A 6429-nucleotide genomic window follows, 5' to 3' on the forward strand; every position below is an offset into this window, starting at 1 on the left:
CTCTCCCACACTCACCTCCCTACGAGGCACATAAAAGCATCACACATACAACAAGTATAACTAGCATACTAACAGACCTCGGGCCTCGCCCGATTTCGGATCATAATCTGGGACATATATCATGATAATGCCTAGGAATAACCCCCAGGTCTTCCTAATATACAAAACATAATGGGCCGGCATTGTGGGCATAGACCCATGCACACAGTGAGGAGACTCGCCTCGCACAGTTGAACCCTGCTGATACTCCTCTGGCTGCTGACTGGCAAATTCCCGAACTACTGACCCTTCGTCTTCCCGAACTACCAATACCAAACATCACTTAGTATAATACAATAATCCTTCTAAGGGTAAAATGACCTTTCTACCCCTAGTTCAACTTGGTCCAAATCTAAAGCCCAAAACTAAGGCTGAATACTAGGTAAGCTTCCCATGCCTACTAGTGGCCCACTAATGGCCCAATTTGCTAAATCTGGCCCAATCCCTCTAATGGGCCTTACCCTAAGACCAAACATTTCCTTGGACCATATTATCTAACATCTGATGACCCACTAAGGCGAATGAACCCAAATCATGGCCCAAACTGAGGCTTAAAAATGAAAAACCCGAACTGACAGAGTACGCGGGACGTACATTCCCGTACGCTAAGCGTACTAGCCAATGGTGTGTACGCTGGGCGTACCATCATGTACGCTCATCATACTTCCCCCTGTTAAGCCCTTTTCTCATTAAGTGCTAAATACTCTACTTCAGAAGCTACAATTACATATCCTGGTCCTTTTCTACGTCTTAAACTATAAGGTCACTGCCTTGGTGACTTTACTTGGCCCAAACAAGCCCAAACTCCCAAAATGATATTCCACTTCCATAAAGAGGGATAGATCTCATGCATGAACCCATTAAGACATTCAAGATGGAGACTTTACTGCTTATGGGACCCTTTTAGCTCTGAGGGTGGCAACCCTAAGCTCACAAACGAGATTTCATCATAAAGGTCAATTCTTTGGACTAAAAGGGTCCATAAACTCCTCCTAAAAGAAATCTAAGAGAATAATCATCAAGCTCATAACTATATACCTTGAAAGGGTCTAGAAAGAGGCAAAAGTCCCAGATCTACAACTTCTCCTTTGATCTACCACCTTGCCTGGAAAATGGTTTTATAACACCAAAATGCTCACTAATGGTGTGTGTGCCATGCGATCATCCCAAGCTCTTCCCTCCGCTACCGGAAGTACCTGAAACCAAAACTGAAAACCGTAAGCACAAAGCTTAGTGAGTTCCCCAATCTACCACATACCACATACATAATTACATACTGGCCCTCACCCGCTGCATCGGGACTAGCTCTGGCATCGGGCCCCGCCCGGCATCAAGCCCCGCCAGACATCGAGCCTCACTCAGTATACATATTTGTTTCTTTTAGGCCCCGCCTATCTCTGGGCCTCGCTCGCTAAAAACCATACCAACATATAACATAACACATAACAAATAGCTAAACATACTCTACTTTACTCCTAATCTAAGGCCTCGCATAACTCGGGCGTCGCCCCTGTCCTTCTACTGATGAGTCATGGAACCCCATCCACAGCCCTACTGATAGTGAGGTACGGGCCCCCACCCACTCTCACCTCCCTCCTGCTCTAAGGGCTCCCCTAACTTGGGCCTCGCCCTTGTCATGCTACTAATGAGTCATGGAACCCCGTCCACGGTCCTACTGATAGTGAGGTACGGTCCCCCGCCCACACTCACCTCGCTCCTGAATAGGCCTTGCCCCTGCTCTGCTAATAATGAGATACAGAACCCCGTCCATACTCAGCTAGTGATGAGATGCAGGATCTCTCCCACACTCACCTCCCTACCAGGCACATAAAAGCATCACACAGACAACAAGTATAACTAGCATACTAACGTACCTCGGGCCTCGCCCGGCTTCGGATCGTAATCCGAGACATATATCATGATAATGCCTAGGGATAACCCTCGGGTCTTCCTACTATACAAAACATAATGGGTCGGCATTGTGGGCGTAGACCCATGCACATAGTGAGGAGACTCACCTCGCACTGCTGAACCCTGCTGATACTCCTCTGGCTGCTGACTATCAAATTCCCGAACTACAGACCCTTCGGCTTCCCGAACTACCAAATCCAAACATCTCTTAGTACAATACAATAATCCTTCTAAGGTTAAAATGACCTTTCTACCCCTAGTCCAACTTGGTCCATATCTAAGGCCCAAAACTAAGGCCGAATACTAGGTAAGCTTCCCAAGCCTACTAGTGGCCCACTAATGGCCCAATTTGCTAAATCTGGCCCAATCCCACTAATAGGCCTGACCCTAAGACCAAACATTTCCTTGGCCCATATAATCTGACATCTGATGACCTACTAAGGCCAAAGAACCCAAATCATGGCCCAAACTGAGGCCTAAAAATGAAAAACCCAAACTGATAGAGAACGCGGGGCGTACATTCCCGTACGCTAAGCGTACTAGCCAATGGTGTGTACGCTGGGCGTACTAGCATGTACGCTCATCGTACTTCCCCATGTTAATCCCTTTTCTCATTAAGTGCTTAATACTCCACTTCAGAAGCTATAATTACAGATCCTGATCCTTTTCTACGTCTTAAACTATAAAGTCACTGACTTGGTGACTTTACTTGGCCCAAACAAGCCCAAACTCCCAAAATGATATTCCACTTCCATAAAGAGGGATAGATCTCATGCATGAACCCATTAAGACATTCAAGATGGAGACTTTACTGCTTATGGGACCCTTTTAGCTCTGAGGGTGGCAACCCTAAGCTCACAAACGAGATTTCATCATAAAGGTCCATTATTTGGACTAAAAGGATCCATAAACTCCTCCTAAAAGAGATCTAAGAGAATAATCATCAAGCTCATAACTTTATACCTTGAAAGGGTCTGGAAAGGGCAAAAGTCCCAGATCTACAACTTCTCCTTTGATCTACCACCTTGCTTTGCTCCTTCCTTGCTTGGAAAATGGTTTTATAACACCAAAATGCTCACTAATGGCCACCAAAAGCTTCAAGAACACTCAAGGGAGGATTAGGGTTTCATGGTGGTTGTCTAAGGGTGAAATGGAGGCTGACCCTTGAGGCTTATCATTCTTTTTATAGTGGCATGCCCTAAAAATTAGGGTTTCTGGACTCTGGACGTATGTTGGGCGTACCTCCTGTACGCGGGGCGTACGCCTAACGCACCCGCGCCCTTATGACCTTATACGCTGGGTGTAACCTAGCCTTACGCTGGGCATACTCGCGCGCTTACCACCTTGCATGCATGGTCCTTCTTTGTCATTTATTTCCATTAAAGACCAATAACGTCAAAAACTTCAAAGTTTCATAACTCCTTCATTCCAAGTCCATTTCCGACGAATTTTATATCTACAAAAAGGTGGCGAGAAGACCTATGCTTATAGCGACACACCCCGACCCAAAACCTCAATAAAACTCAAAACCCATAAAAGACCTAAATGCCCGTAGCCTTGGCCTCTAAAATCTATACACGGATACTTTCAGAACTGGGTGTTACAACTCTCCCTCACTTAAACTAGACTTCGTCCTCAAAGTCTCTCCTTAATAACACCCATCTCCCCATTAACTAATCTGCGGACCACAACCGATGATTCTATGCGCGAAACAAAATTCCCAAGACACTTAAAACCAAGTCGGTCTTCCATTCTGAAGAAGATGAACTTCAAACTTCCACAAACCCCAAGCTACTTCGCACACAGGAACCATCATGATAGACACTTCTGCCCGAACACCATGCTGCCTCTTCCCTTCTTTCCAAAAGAACGAGGACCTCCTAGGTCCGAACCTTTCTGTCCACCAACCAAAATACCGGATTCCCTCCGGTCACCAAACCCAAGCTCAAACTCTCAGTCGCTCCCAACGACCTCCTAAGAAACTTCGGCTAGCTAAAACTGCTCCATCAATCTTGCTACTCTGGCTCCCTAAGTCCTGGGATCCTCGATCCCCTAACTTGGTCCTACGATGTAACACCGTGAATTTCAAAATAATTTTTCGCAAAATATAAAAACATTTTTCATTTAATTTTTCCTAAAACATCAAGTTTAAAACTCCTATTCGCATCATACAAAATCCCAAGATCACATATCATAAAAATCCCATGCGTGTGTACAGATCAAGCCGGCGCCTTCCCACGATCATCACTAGTACCTGAAACAAACAACACTAACACTATAAGCACAAAGCTTAGTGAGTTCCCCAAAATACCACACATAACACATATTAGTCACTCGAGGCTATAACTCTGTGGGTCCGTAGACCCTACTCTGTGAACCCACTGGTTCTAACTCTAGGAACCTTCCGGTTCCAACTCTATAAGCATGCACAACATAAATCACATAGACATCATGCAGTACAACACATAACATACACATACTCTGTCACATAACTTTGATTACCTACTCAAGGTAAAGTATAGTGAGCAGACTCACCTCGTATATCTCGATAACTCACGAATCCTGGAAATCACTCGTTCTCGATCCTCCGAGCTATAATCCTCCTATAACATCATATATCTCTAACTAACACTGTTACCACTAAGGTTGAATACCCCTATCAAGTCAACACTAGTCAACTCTGGTCAACGGTCAACGGTCAACTTTGACCGGACTCGGTGAGTGCACTAGAGTGACTCGGCGAGTCTAAACGTTTTCACCAACTCTCTAGGATTCTCTTTTGACACGTCGAGTACTCCCCTGACTCGACGAGTTCCACCTGGCATGAATCGCGGGGCCACCACGAATTAACTCAGTCCACCTGTCAACCCTCTCTAACTCTCCCTGACTCACTGAGTCAACCCATAACTCGGCAGGACCACTCGCTGAGTGGTTAAGGACAATCTTCATGCTACTCGCCGAGTCTGTTCTTCAGACTCGGCGAGTCCATGCCATGCACCAACTCAATCTCGCTTCTGAGGTCAGATCCGCTCCATCCACTCATAGATCTGGCCCTCCTAAGCTCATTCATCACGTAAAGTCACAGTCTTGGCTACCATGCAACACCTAGAAGGCTCTTTTTGAAGAAAAGACTTCTAAGATGGCAACCCTAGTCTCCAACCCAAAAGGAAGGACATAAAGCATGACATTTGGGACTCTCTAGACCTGCTAAGGTCCAGATCTAGGTACCATATCCCCATGGGACCTCTCACACTTCAATTACAAAGCAAACAAGGCATGAAGAAACCCTAGATTTGACCCTATCAACAAAATACGGAAATAAGCTCTGAATGATACCTCAAAAAGCTTCCCCTAACAAAATGGAAGTAGATCCAAGCTCTCCAACTCTTCTAGCTTGACTTTCCCCTTCTTTTCTTGCAAATACACACAAATTTGGTGAATAATGGCCTCTAATCTCACTCACAAGAACCCTCAGCTACTTTGGTGCTCTCAAGGTCAAGGTAGCCGCAATGAAAGGCCATAAGGTCCTTTAAATAGGGCTTAGGACTGGGAATTTAGGGTTTCATTAAACAACGCGGACTCGCCGAGTCCAGGCGCGAACTCGCGTCCAGAACCGCGATCCTACTCGGCGAGTTTGAGCTCCAACTCGCCGAGTCCCCTCACAAAACACCAAAAAATATATGAATAAAGGATACCTGGAAATCCGGGCTGTTACAATTCTCCCCCATTAGAACTAGACTTCGCCCTCGAAGTCTCGCTCTGCAAATAGCTCCGGATGCTGCTCACGCATCTCACGCTCTGGCTCCCAAGTCATCTCTGATCCCTTCCGATGCTGCCACTGAACCAACACCAGGGGTACCTCCTTGTTCCTTAAAACCTTGATTTTCCGATCTCTGATGGCCACTGGTCTCTCGGCATAATTCAGGCTCGCATCCACCTAAATATCCTCTAATGGAACCACTGCCGACTCGTCGGCTATACATTTCCTCAGCTGCGACACATGAAAAGTGTCATGAATCTGCCCCAACTCTGCTTGCAAATCCAAACGATAGGCTACCCGGCCTACCCTCGCGATCACACGGAAAGGACCAATATATCGGGGCCCCAACTTGCACTTCTTCCTGAATCGAATCACTCCTTTCCAAGGAGAGACCTTCAGGAGTACAAGGTCGCCGACCTGAAACTCAAGCGCGGACCGGCGTCTGTCTGCATAACTCTTCTGTCGGCTTTGAGCGGTCGACAACCTCTGTCTGACCTGCTGGATCTACTCTGTCGTCTGAAGCACGATCTCTGTACTGCCCATCACCCTCTGTCCAACCTCTCCCCAACAAATGGGGGTCCGACACCTCCTCCCATACAACAGCTCAAAGGGTGGCATACCAATGCTTGAATGATGGCTGTTGTTGTAGGAAATTTCTGCCAAGGGTAAATATGCATCCCAGCTACCCCCGAAATCCAACACACATGCCCGGAGCATGT

The sequence above is a fragment of the Lactuca serriola genome, chromosome 6 (assembly GCF_051521515.1).
Source record: "Lactuca serriola cultivar US96UC23 chromosome 6, Lser_US96UC23_V15, whole genome shotgun sequence".
NCBI lineage: Eukaryota > Viridiplantae > Streptophyta > Magnoliopsida > Asterales > Asteraceae > Lactuca > Lactuca serriola.